The sequence below is a fragment of the Apteryx mantelli genome, chromosome 1 (assembly GCF_036417845.1).
Source record: "Apteryx mantelli isolate bAptMan1 chromosome 1, bAptMan1.hap1, whole genome shotgun sequence".
In the NCBI taxonomy this organism is placed as follows: domain Eukaryota; kingdom Metazoa; phylum Chordata; class Aves; order Apterygiformes; family Apterygidae; genus Apteryx; species Apteryx mantelli.
In genome coordinates, this window is record NC_089978.1 from 141,047,065 (window position 1) to 141,059,070 (window position 12,006).

At 38.4% G+C, this 12,006-nt stretch overlaps 1 pseudogene; it reads left to right on the top strand.

Annotated features, from left to right (window-relative positions):
* LOC106488321 (potassium voltage-gated channel subfamily KQT member 1-like) overlaps positions 1–12,006 on the top strand; it is a 542,964-nt pseudogene that overhangs the window by 339,434 nt on the left and 191,524 nt on the right.

A 12,006-nucleotide genomic window follows, 5' to 3' on the forward strand; every position in this document is an offset into this window, starting at 1 on the left:
GACTCATTTGCAGAGCCATCACGAGAGGATAGATATTTTATATATATGCGTTATATCCTTATGGATAGATAGTGTGCATTGCATGTGTCATGTAAGTGATATCCAAAAAAGGGGTTTATGCCCAGAGAGCATGTCTGTTACACTTAACAATGTGCAGCTAATTGAGATAATTAAACAAGGAATAAAGTCGCCTCAGACACTCTAGTCATTCATGTGCACAGACTGCCTCCACCTAAATCCAAGTTGCCCTTTAGGCTCTTAGCATAAGCATGTCAGTTAGACAAATTAAATCCCTTCTCGCCCACTACTCTCTTTCACTTCTGTGTACGATGAAGAATTTTTCTCTTCTCATGTTGATGTTATATATACTGCCCTAACATTTTACCAACTTCTCTTTTAAATAGTGTTAGATATAATTCTTAGTTTGAGTTTCTTCTCCATCTCATGAATGTCCCATTTTTATTCTTTCTTTATTTAGAAAAAGGGGTAGACAAAGGATACTATACTGTAGGAGCCAGACTGATCCGGCTAGAGGATAAGGTAAGTGCATGAAAGCTTTTTTTTTTTTTCTCTGGGTAATGATGTCTGATCTACAGACCTGCAAGATAGTATCTTGGCATGATTTACTTTAGAATTACAGGGCACCATAATAAAGAATAATATCCTAATTTTTGTAAGGGAGTTGATGAAGTATCATGTAAATGTTGTTCAGCATTAACCATTTACCTGCCGTACAGTTTTGGTTCTCAATTTAAAAAAGAATGACCTTCATGTTAAGGCCAAGTCATGCATGTCTTGTAGATAAATGCCATGAACTGACAAGGTGTTTGTTGTACCAGGATCAGAGAATTAAACACAAAGGCCATTATCAAGAGTCTTTGTAAACTGCAACAGCTGATATCGCAGTTAATAATCTTGAGGTTCCCTAGTCTTTACTGCATATTTTTCCCCTGAGCAGTTCTCTCTGCATCAGTTCTGGCCTTCCCCCCACCCCCACTTTCTTCTCCAAGAATTTTCTCCAAGAATTTTCTTCTTCCAAGAATTTGTTCATCTTTGTTTTTAATTAGAGTTGCATAAATGTATAGCGAAAGGCCAAAGCCCAGGGAGGCCCTATTGTTTCAGGCGTATTACAAACATCCTCAAGAGCTTTTCCCACTCAAGTGATAACAAAAGTTTGCTTTAAAGAAGGAGTCTGTTCCTCTAACGGTTTTTTTGCTCAGCTCTCTTGAAGGCATACCTATTCCTAGAAAAGTGGCACCCTACTCAGATTTATCATGCAAGTTTTCTTTTCCCTATTTTCTGGGGAAGGGAGGAGGGAAAGAAGCCTTTCATTATTCTTAGGAAGAATTTTGCATCTTGCAAAAAGCAGAAATAGAAATTAAACAAATAGAATTCCTTTCTCCCTCCTGTAGTATCTACTGATCTTTGTTGTGACAACATTGGAAATATTCAAGGCTGTGATTTCAAGGAACAGATTTGCTTTACTTTTAACTTTCTTGGACAGTGTCAAGGAACCAGCTTCACAGATAAATGCAATTAATCTGAGTTAACTCTTAAAGCTCATTGGTCCCTTGTGTGGGTGCTCTCATTTGAAGTGAAAGTGGCTTAATTCACTTCAAAAGGGACATTGCTCTCTAACCTCTGTATGTTTTCTAAATTCACGCCACTGGTTCGCTCAGATATCTTTAATATATCTATATAGAGAAACCCACAATACAGGTTTGAAAGTCTGGCAATAAAATTATCCATGATAATATTTTGATTACTTTGTGTGGGAAATATTACCAGCATTGTAAATACTTATTGTCTACCTGAAGCAGTTGTTCCTGGTCTCCTGACTGCTCCATATTTATGAAGACAAGAGGTCAGAAAGTTATTATGTGTCTGGCACTGGTCCAGCTTTAGGGCCATATGGTGTTTCTTTGATAACTTTTAATTTCAAACCCTTAACTTGAGCACTGCAGAAGTATTTTGGTGTAAGAGGAAAAATGGTACAGGAGGTGCCTGTGTATTTGGTAAATGATGCAGTGAATGACTGCAATTGCAGATATCTGCTCTGCATTTACAACTCAAACCTGTTTGTTAGAAAACCAAACTTTAGCTGATTCCAAAAAGCTATTATTTTCATCAATACTGCCTCAACATAAATGCTTAGAGATGATGAAGTAACAAGGTTTATCTTTATCATATTAAATGTCTATTGGAAGCATGTGGTAACCAGTCTCTAGCATGGATTTCCAACAATGATCTTGGAACAACTATCATGCAAGTTAAAAAAAACAATGGTATAGCCATCTTAATGTCCTTTAAGCATAATCTAAATATAGTTGTTGCAAGCTCAGTTTCAACCATCAGTGTGGGCAAGGCTTAGCCGCTATTCTGTTTGAAGAATTAAACTGTAGTGCTTTAACTGGCCACATATTATATGGGAACTGGTGATTTCTATCGCTCCACTCATTGTTCTGGAGAAAACAAATAGAAAGGAATAAAAATACATCAAGATATTTTCATAAGATGACATTATGAAAGACGTTCAATCACTGCAGCTTCCTTGTTGTTCTCCAATTAAACTACAAATATAAAATAAAACACTAGAGTCCAACTCGCATGGAACCCACGGCATTTGTTCTTTCAGAACAAATTAACCTTCTTTTAGGTGCACAGGACTTCATTCTGTCAAGAAAGCAGACACTGTACTGCAAGGGCAAACATTTGCTGTGTGCGGGGTTTGCATGTGTGTGTGTGCATGTATTTGCATTTTTTTGGCACATAAGGCTAAAATATACATGTTTACATGGTGAAAACAAAGTTAAGCTTCCCAGATATTCCTATTTTAATAAGACAATAGAAATGACCGCATCCTCCTGTCAAACTGCTTCCCCTAAACCATTTTCCCATGTCACACAGGCTCTCCTGCTTTAACAGTTCACTGTGTAGTAGCTGCTATGTGCCCAAATGTGAAACAATATTGGAGTCAAGAAGGACAAGCTGGGTTTCAACCTCTGAGCAGAATAAATGAAGCAGGGGCATGTCTGACATCAGGCTCCAGCTGGTGGTGAAAAATGATCTCCCTCTTGGAACTAGGAAACCTTTGGGATCAGCTTCATCCCCCTGGAGAAATTATTTCAACATTCAGTCACCCAGTACAGTCATGGCAGCCTCCCAACCAAGTGACACATCTGATAAAATGACACATTTTTGGACAAAGGCCAGTTGGTGCAGACTGCTAAAAATGCAGCACAGATTCAAATGTTTCAACTGCTTAAAAATGTGTATCAATAAGCAGTTAGTACAATTCTAATCCAGGCTGATCTTTCCCACCAGCATTTTCTAGTTTTTAGCTGTTTTTTAAAAAAGGGAATCAGAACATAATTCACCCATTGAGAACTGTGCATTGTTCTACCTACAGCCATACTAACTCTTTTTATATTTTTTCTGAGACAGAGAGAGAGAGAGAACTGTGTATTTCTGATGGTTAAGAGGAACTTCCTTCCCTTGAAATGTCTCCTACCATTTGGTTTAAAATGTGGGGTTTGCCATGAAGAAGGCATAGATGCAGATCTCTGAAGTGGTTGCTTAGTGATAGATAAAAGCTTTGAGGCAAAAATGTTTCAGAGAGTCAAAGACAGCAACCTCCTATTCATTTGGCATGAGCAGTACTGTCTGCAGCCTCTCTTTTGTGGCTCTCAGGGCTTTGTATGCAAGTTTAAGGTAGCAATGAAGAGGTAAGAAGAAGCCTGTGTACGACGAAGCAACGTGCAAGTCCAGCGTAAAGGAGAGCTAACATACACTTGTATCATTTTGCATTTAATCATTCCCAAGCTGATTGGAAAGGGATGAAACGTATGGTGGCAATTTCCAGACAATATGTAAAACGCTTTTTGGCAACATCAGCACTGCATAAGGCTTTACTCCTTTCATTAACATGGCACGTTGCGTAGTGCAAGTTTACCCATAGCACTTTTCAACCTGTTTTTCTCTAAGCAGGGTATAAAAAAATTATTTTGTTGTGGGTAGCATAATAGCCTCTTGTGGTTCTTTTCATAAAAACACTGGGACATTTAGAACAAGAATGGGGCTTCTTTCCCAACATGTGACGTGTGCCATTTGGCCGACCCTTTCTTTAGTTCGATGTCAGGGTTTAATTTTAAATTGCGGTATGTAGCCATTGACAGATTCTTTTGAAATGTATTAAGAGGGAGATTGGTTCCAAGATGAAGTTCTAGAGCTGGCGTTAGTTTCTTTTTAAAATTGTAAACTAATGCTTCTTTATGATGAAATGAGTATTCTTTTTTTTTCTTTTCTTTTCAAAATTAGAAACAAAAATTGTGGTGTGCTATGTCAAACTGCATGGCAACCTATAAATAAAAACAGGAGAGAAAAGAATCTACAAATGAAAGGTTAGAAGGGACAGCTGTGTTGTCTTTGAAAAATAAATCTATTAGGTATTTTTATAATTATATGGCAGTCTTCTTTATGTGGTATTTACAGTTATGATTTACGTTCATATTACCATAACTATTTCCATACTTAGAGACAACATGTGATAACGCTGGGAGCCAAAAGCAACCATTTGGTAGCATTTTAAAAATGCAGAAACACTAAGAGAAAAGAGGGCAGTAAAGCAGAACCCTTCTGAGCTTTATCCATCTGAGTAATGCAAGCCATAACAAAAGTATCATCCAAAATAAACAAATGTAGAGGTTGGATTGTGGTGGTAAACTCTCTCTTTACCAATTTAAACACTCATTTTAAAGTTGGGAGCTAAAAAGATGGACTCAGAGAAGAGTGTTTTTCCCTATCATCTTCTTCCTCCTGAATAACAATAGGGAGATTGATGTTAGCGAATATGACTCCAGTTGTGATTACATCAGGAGTCATTAAATAGTAAATTATTTATCGTGATGGTTTCTGCAAGCACCGCTATAGCGAAGGCTCTGTCAGAATTTCCATAATAAACCCTTAATTTGTGGGTGGGGTGAAGGGCATAACTGAACTGTATTAAAAAAAAACAAGGGAAAAGTTTGAAAATTGGTGCACAATGAGTCAGTTGCAAAATGAGTGTGCTGCATTTTTGAGGTTTCAAGAATATGTCAGAAATAAACCCAACAAATGCATTTGCTAACAAAAACATATTTTGGCACTAAGGTGTTTGTGGGTTTTTTGCCCCCAGTTGCTTAAAGATTGAGTCATGCCTTATTATAAAGCTTTTCAGAGGGCTTTTTGCAAATGGGAGTTATGTGAGTTCTGTTAGCTACTAAACCAGGCTGATAATGTTTAAAAGTAGCTATTGGAGATGCACCGCCATTCGTTCTTGTAAATAAATTTTATTATGCATTTCATCCTGGCCCTCTACGCTTTACTAATATGCATGAACACTGTTGATTTTTGAAGCTTATCTTCTCAACACAAATCTGCATGTGTTGATAATTAACTTAGCTAAACCGACTGACAGTTCCTGGTAGATGTCTTGTGAAGAAAGGGTTTCGCATGCTGTATGTTTTCTTGGAGTGTATTCAGTCCAAAGAGATGAACAGGAGGTTCACAGCAAGGGATGCTGTGAATGTGTATTTGAAATAGGGTGCCACTAGCCAGATCAAAGCCTTATCTCATTTACTATGTAGCAGTCCAGCACCCTGACCATGAAGTCATTAGAATTTTTATTTTTAAACTATTTTCTGGTTAAAAGAAATAAAAACAAGCTTGCTGCAGCTGACACTTCAAGCCAAATTGTCAGTCTCTTGTTACTTAAGCCATTTATGCCAGTGGAGTTACTCTGGGTTTATGCAGGTGTAAATTACAGCAAACTTCTTACATGACTTTAAACCATATTCCAGCTCATGTCCTCGCATTCTGCTCAAGAGCACTGAATCAACAGGGATGAGGTGAAAGCAGAATTGGGACCCCAAAAATTCGGCATTAGCCTGAGTGAAATTATGTTTTTCATCTTTTATGCCTTAGTGTTTTGAGGATCCTTGCAGTATTCTGGCAATTTAAGGTACAGTAGACCTGAAACTGTGTATATTTTCATGTACTGAAACATCCAGACAGACGTTTTAACTGAGCACCAAGTAATGCTGATTTAACAGCTTAGATTTCAGCAACATTTAAGCACACAGCTTTTCTACTTTCTCAAAGCAGAGAGGAACTACAGCAGCCTGGACTTCTTTTGATCACTTCACATGGTTTTATACTTCTCAGGTAAACCTTTCTTAATAAAGTTTAGGGGGAAAGACCAGTTTTGAGCTGCCAAGTTGTAACGTTAGTGTCTGAAGGATCAAACAAAAATAAGACCTAACTTTGATATGCCTTTCAAGCAAAAGGAAGAAATGTGGGAAGATAGTATTTTCTGAAGTATATGTGAAAGAATTGTAGCCTGAATTCTTCCCTTATGGTTCCTGTTATGGAACCTTATCATATGTGGTATGCGGTAGTACCCTCCTATTATTAAGGTTGTACACTACTTTCCATTGTAAAATTCTATTTTCAGTTGTGTACATCTTTGCCTAATGTTAGCCATCTGCTCTGAAATTTTCCAGGGCAGATGTCTGTTTCAGGCTGAATTTTTCAGGAAATGTGTATATCAGTGTGGGTCATCTTTTTTGTATCTCAGTAACTTGAAGATTCTCCCTGTGAAGATTCTCCCAAAAGTTAACATAAAAAATGTTGATGGAAGACACTTGATCTTCTTCTAAATTTGAGCAAGAAAACTGGACAGAAATGGAACATTCTCTGCCAGTCTTGAGACCCAGAGGTCTGATCCAAAACACGGTGAACTCAGCAGGAGGCTTTCACATGGATCAGGCCCTGATTTTTAATGGGCGAGGGAGCAAAGAGTTTCGCAGAGCGAACATTTGCCAGGACGCAATTCACCACCATAAATCAAATGTTAAATAATTCCAAAGCCCAATAAACGAGTGTGCAGATGGCAGTGTCTGCTCCCCAGTGATTGCACCGACTGCTGATTAGGATCCAGCTCTAATAGCTTGGTCTCTTTTAGAGCAGTCTCAAGGACTTCTGTGATTAGGCAATTGCTACAATCAAGTTGCTTTTCTGCTATCTTGACTGAGGCTGTTCTGGTGGAACCAAAGCTACCCAATAAACAATTTCTCTTGCTTGTGGCATCTTGGAGCGTGCTGGGCAGGGGGAGGCCAGGGCTCACAACCATATGGTGTGGAGCAGCCTGCAGTCAGTTTGCAGCTACCTTTCATTTAATAAGAATCAAGGAGAGTTGCTTGCAGAAGATATACTCTTTACTAACGTTCCTTGACAAGAGCACACAAATTAACTGTAAATACCATAGAAGATAGAAATAATAAAGTGATTTAAAGCTGCTGGTAAATAATGGAGCCTTTGGGAAATGCGATCTTTCATGGACTATTATGACATTGGAAATCTAATCCATATTGATATGCTTGAGCTGTTTAACCTGAGGGAAATCTTACTCCCAGTGCTGCTTGTTGCCATTTCTGCTAGTCCAATCCAGGACTCCTCCTGTAGGAGTTATTTGTTATGCGGAGTAAGTTCAACAGTCCACCCATATGCAGCCCAGCCTTTTCTTAGCTGACATAAAATTATTAATTAAGCTTGATTTGACAGTTCAGAAGAAAAGGTTTTCATACTTATCGGTTGCAGTTATTAATAGCAGATGATGGAACTGTCAGTTACTAAAAGCGGGCTGTGGCTAGCCCTCACATAGCCCATAGAGCAAAGGGAAGCAAAGAGTTGACACTCTCTGTTCAAATGAAACGCTCTGAGGAGAAGCCTGATCCATCACTCTCTGCTGACTTGTCACTCAAAGGAGCTGGCTGCACTGCTTGCAGTTGGAGCAAACCATTCCCCCTCGGCTTGACTGGGGAGCAATACGAAATGCAACAGCTCTTTGATAAAGTGCATTCACCGGGAAAGGGCAGCTCCACTGCTGCTCCTACTGTCACTTGCCCAAGGTCCTGGAGACAAGGCGTTGGTGACCACACAAGCTGTTGGTGAGGGAGTCTGTCCACCTCTTTCTGGTCTCCACTAGTAACTTCTGAGACTGGTGGTCAGTTTGAACCAAAACTGACAAGGCATTGTGATCTTGGTGATGTTGGTTCCCTCTACATTTTGAGAAAATCGGTGCCTGAGTAGAGGGCAGATGCTCTGTTAATCCCTCTGTTCCCAGAAGAAGAGATAGATAGTGTGAGCTTGGCTCTGCTCAGGTGCCAGAGACTTCAGTGATGAATGCATAGGAATCAAAGCCCCATCAGTTCTGTCGCTCATGAAACAATTTACTTACTATTGCTGAGTGGGAAAGTATATTTTTACCTACCTTATTTTTGAGGCCTTGATGACTTTTTGGACAAAAAGTCAAATTCCCCATGTACTTTGTATTGATCCTCCAACAAATGAGAGAAATCAGGGCAGTAATAATTTATTATAATTATTATTATTATTTCTACCTTTTATATTTTTAATGGATTCTCCTAAATTAAATTTCTAAATGAAAAGTTATCCTAGCCCCCAAAATGAAATGTTTTCTTTTTGAAATGTGAAAATGAAGTATTTCAGCAATTATTCTAACCTGTTCAAATAAAAAGAAAAGGAGACATTCATTAAAACCAGTCTCTTCTTATGAATAGCTTTTTAATTTTTTTAATTTTCTGATGGAAAAATGTTTTATTGAAACATTTTTGACCAGCTCCAAATGTTACCAATCTTAAACAATTTAATATAGAAAGCTATTTCCAAAAATAGACCTTGTAGCTTTTCTTAATTGCTTATGGCTGTATGCTGCAAGTGCTGCACTACATACAAGTTGAGAATTTTCCTTTGGAATATTTCTCTATCAGAAAATGACATTTTGTTCATAATGGAACCTTTTGTGAAAAGATGTCACCTTCTGTGGAATTGTGTTTTAAATCATATATTGAAAACAAATATTTCTAATCTTCCACTTCAAAGTGACTTTTTGAAAGTCTGAATTGGGTAAGATCTTTTGATTTCTCTGAAGTGAGCATTTCACCTGAACTGAATTTTTATAATTCAGTTGTTTAAAATTGATATTATTTCATTCTGCTTCAGAATGAAAGACATTCCAGCATCACGAAGAATTAACAGAAAGCAAATGATAATTTTCCTATAGGAAAAATAGTAATCTTCCTATAGTCCTCCTCACTTCAGAATTACTGTGGCTATTCCACCTACCACATTTTTCAGATCAGTATTTTAAAAGGCAATTTTTAATATTATTTCAGTGCTATATAAAATATAGGACCCAAATTCCTCTTAATCAAGGAAAGTACTCTGGAAAAAAAGCAGATTTATATTATTCAAATGGTTACTGGACTTGCAGTTGGGTTCATCTTTCATGCCGGAACTGCAATGCTGAGTCAGAGCAAACGTCTGTTTAGCCCTGGGGCTATGCTTCTGCTGTTGATGACCTGTATCAGATGCTAAGGGACAGACAAGAAGAGTAGTCTGAGTCTAAATTGTTAGAACTAGTCTGTGGGTCTTTGCAATGGATTATATTTAATAAACAGTACAAAGAATACCACCGTAAAAGGCATGTTGCAGGATGACACAGCTCTGTAAAAAAATATATATATATATACATATATATACAGAAGTTCTCTGGTGATCTGCCCTGACAGACTGTATCTAAGGAGGGACATGGTCACCCTTTTTAACAGTAACTTCCTGGTCTTCACATAATGGCATATGAGATGAGGGAGGCAGAGAGGTAAAGTGCTGAGAAACCTAGAAACTCTTGTCCCCTATATTCACTACCAAACTGTTATTTGCAACATGTAGCTTTATATTTTTTATAGGAGCAAAATAGTGAACAAATCACCATTTTATACTCTCTTCTGTAATGTAATAATTTCTCCTACTAACAAATAATGTTAATGAATGGTATTCATATTTTTCCTGTTTAGAAGTTTGGTTTTGATTTCAGCCCTGTGCTCTGGGATGTTTCAGTAAAACACGTGTTAGTCAATGCATCTGCTACATATTCAGTCCTTTGAGAGCAGGAGAGGGGGACTGAGGTCTGCGTCTGAGGAGGTAAGATGGTGCAGATTACCTCAAAGACCTTTTTGATCATGTAGGTACAGTGCTTAGTTTATTTAGTTTGATCCTGGGGTGTAATTCTATGCAATGCCAGAATGCAACTAAATAATAATAAATCCATAAGTGATTTATCTAGGGAGGTATTCAAGCTCTTGAAGAATCATGCTTTTCTGATTATCAGTATTTCTGCAGGTTAATATGGCTTTGTGTGGAATTATGATGATTGTAATAGACTGGGAAAAAAAAGGAAGCATGGTCTCGTGGCATGCATACCGAGCTCAGGCTCCAGAAACCTGGGATGCTCTGCTGGAGACCCTCATTCCTAAATGTAAACAAGACATAGACTTCTCCTTTGTGAAATAATACTTTGATACTTCAGTTGGGTATGGGTTACTCAGATACTACGGGAGAGGGAGTTGCATAAATACCTCACAGAGAAGGATTTCACTCAGCCTCTAGAGGTATTCCTCAACAAAATAATGCTTTCTTAGGAGTCTGATGCTCTTCTATGGGCTGTCAGCTCCAGAAGATCTTTCCTTCAGTCGTTGAACTTCAAATGCCTCTCTCTTCATGGAGTTGTTTGAAGAATCCAACAAGTAAATTGTCTGCTGTTGCATCTGAAATTGCCAGGGTTCTCAGGATCGTAGGATAATTCAGTTTGGAAGGGACCTTGGGTGGTCATCTAGTCATTGCAGCACCCTGCCATTTCTACTGTGTGTCTAGCACTATCATGTAGCAGGTAGATGAAGAAATAATGTCTAAAAAATGTGCTTACAGGTTTTGCTCATGTTGAAGGTACATCTTGAAGTACTGAATTGGCAGTTCTGTATTTGTTCAGGAGATCTGCAGCCTGCTGCTGAAATGCACGTGTGGAACATGACAGTGAGCCTTGATATTTTCAAAATTTGGCAACTGTAAGTCCTGCAAGCCCTGTGATATTTTCTCTTCTGAAAAATGGTAACAAAAATAGGAGACTGTAACTGATGTTAAAATGCACTATTTTTTCAGCAGGTGAAGCATGCGGCAATGGAGTGTAAAGTAAATTTAACAGGTGCAGAAAACAGCCAAAACACTGTCATTTAACATCTGGGCTAGTACAGGGCCAGGCTCTCTGCTACCAAGTCATGCTAAAAGTCTGATCAGATCTCCATCTGGATTTAGGATCTGGTTAATATGGCATCCCTGTCTCTGCAGGAGTAGAAAGTGCAGTCTATCAGCTCTGAGATATTATCACAAGTGTCCTACAATTCTACATGTTTTTTAAAGGCTTCTGTACCTGGAGACATGTAATTATGTGAGAATTTTTAAAATTCCTAGTTTCTAGCCCTCTCTGTGGATAAACATATGAAAAGCAGGAACCCTGAAGCCTCAAAAATCCAAAGAGAATTAGGATAAATATCAAATATAGTGGGTTTATTTTAAAACAACAGGTTTCTCAAGACAATCTAGTTGCAGTGATTGTAACCAGCTCTATCAGTCACTGATAGATATCACTGTACACTGCCCAAGGGAGGCAGAAAAGCCATCTGAGAGGCCAAGTATTCACTCAAAACTAGAGCATCCTCAACTCTGCCACCACAAGTGCATTGCCAGCTTCAGTGCAGTCAGTGCATTTAAGGTTAGTTCAGGTATCTCACAAGTAGCAGGCACTGCCATGAGGACGTACCCTAGGAGGCAGCAGAAGCCCATGTTCTCTCAGCAATTTTTTTAAAATTCCTACACTGCCTTCCCATGAGCTGCACATTAACATTATTTTTATTACTGACTTTCAAAGTGTTTAGTGGCTGCAGCCTTTATACGCTTTGCAGAGCTTGTTGTCACCACATGTATCTGGACAGCTTCTAAAGCCACAATCATCAAGTCATCTCCTCTGTGACAGACCTCTAATCTGTGAAGAGAAAGGCTTACAGGACTGAGTGGGTGCCATGCAAAGAGTGTTAGCATCTTTGTGCAGTGCTT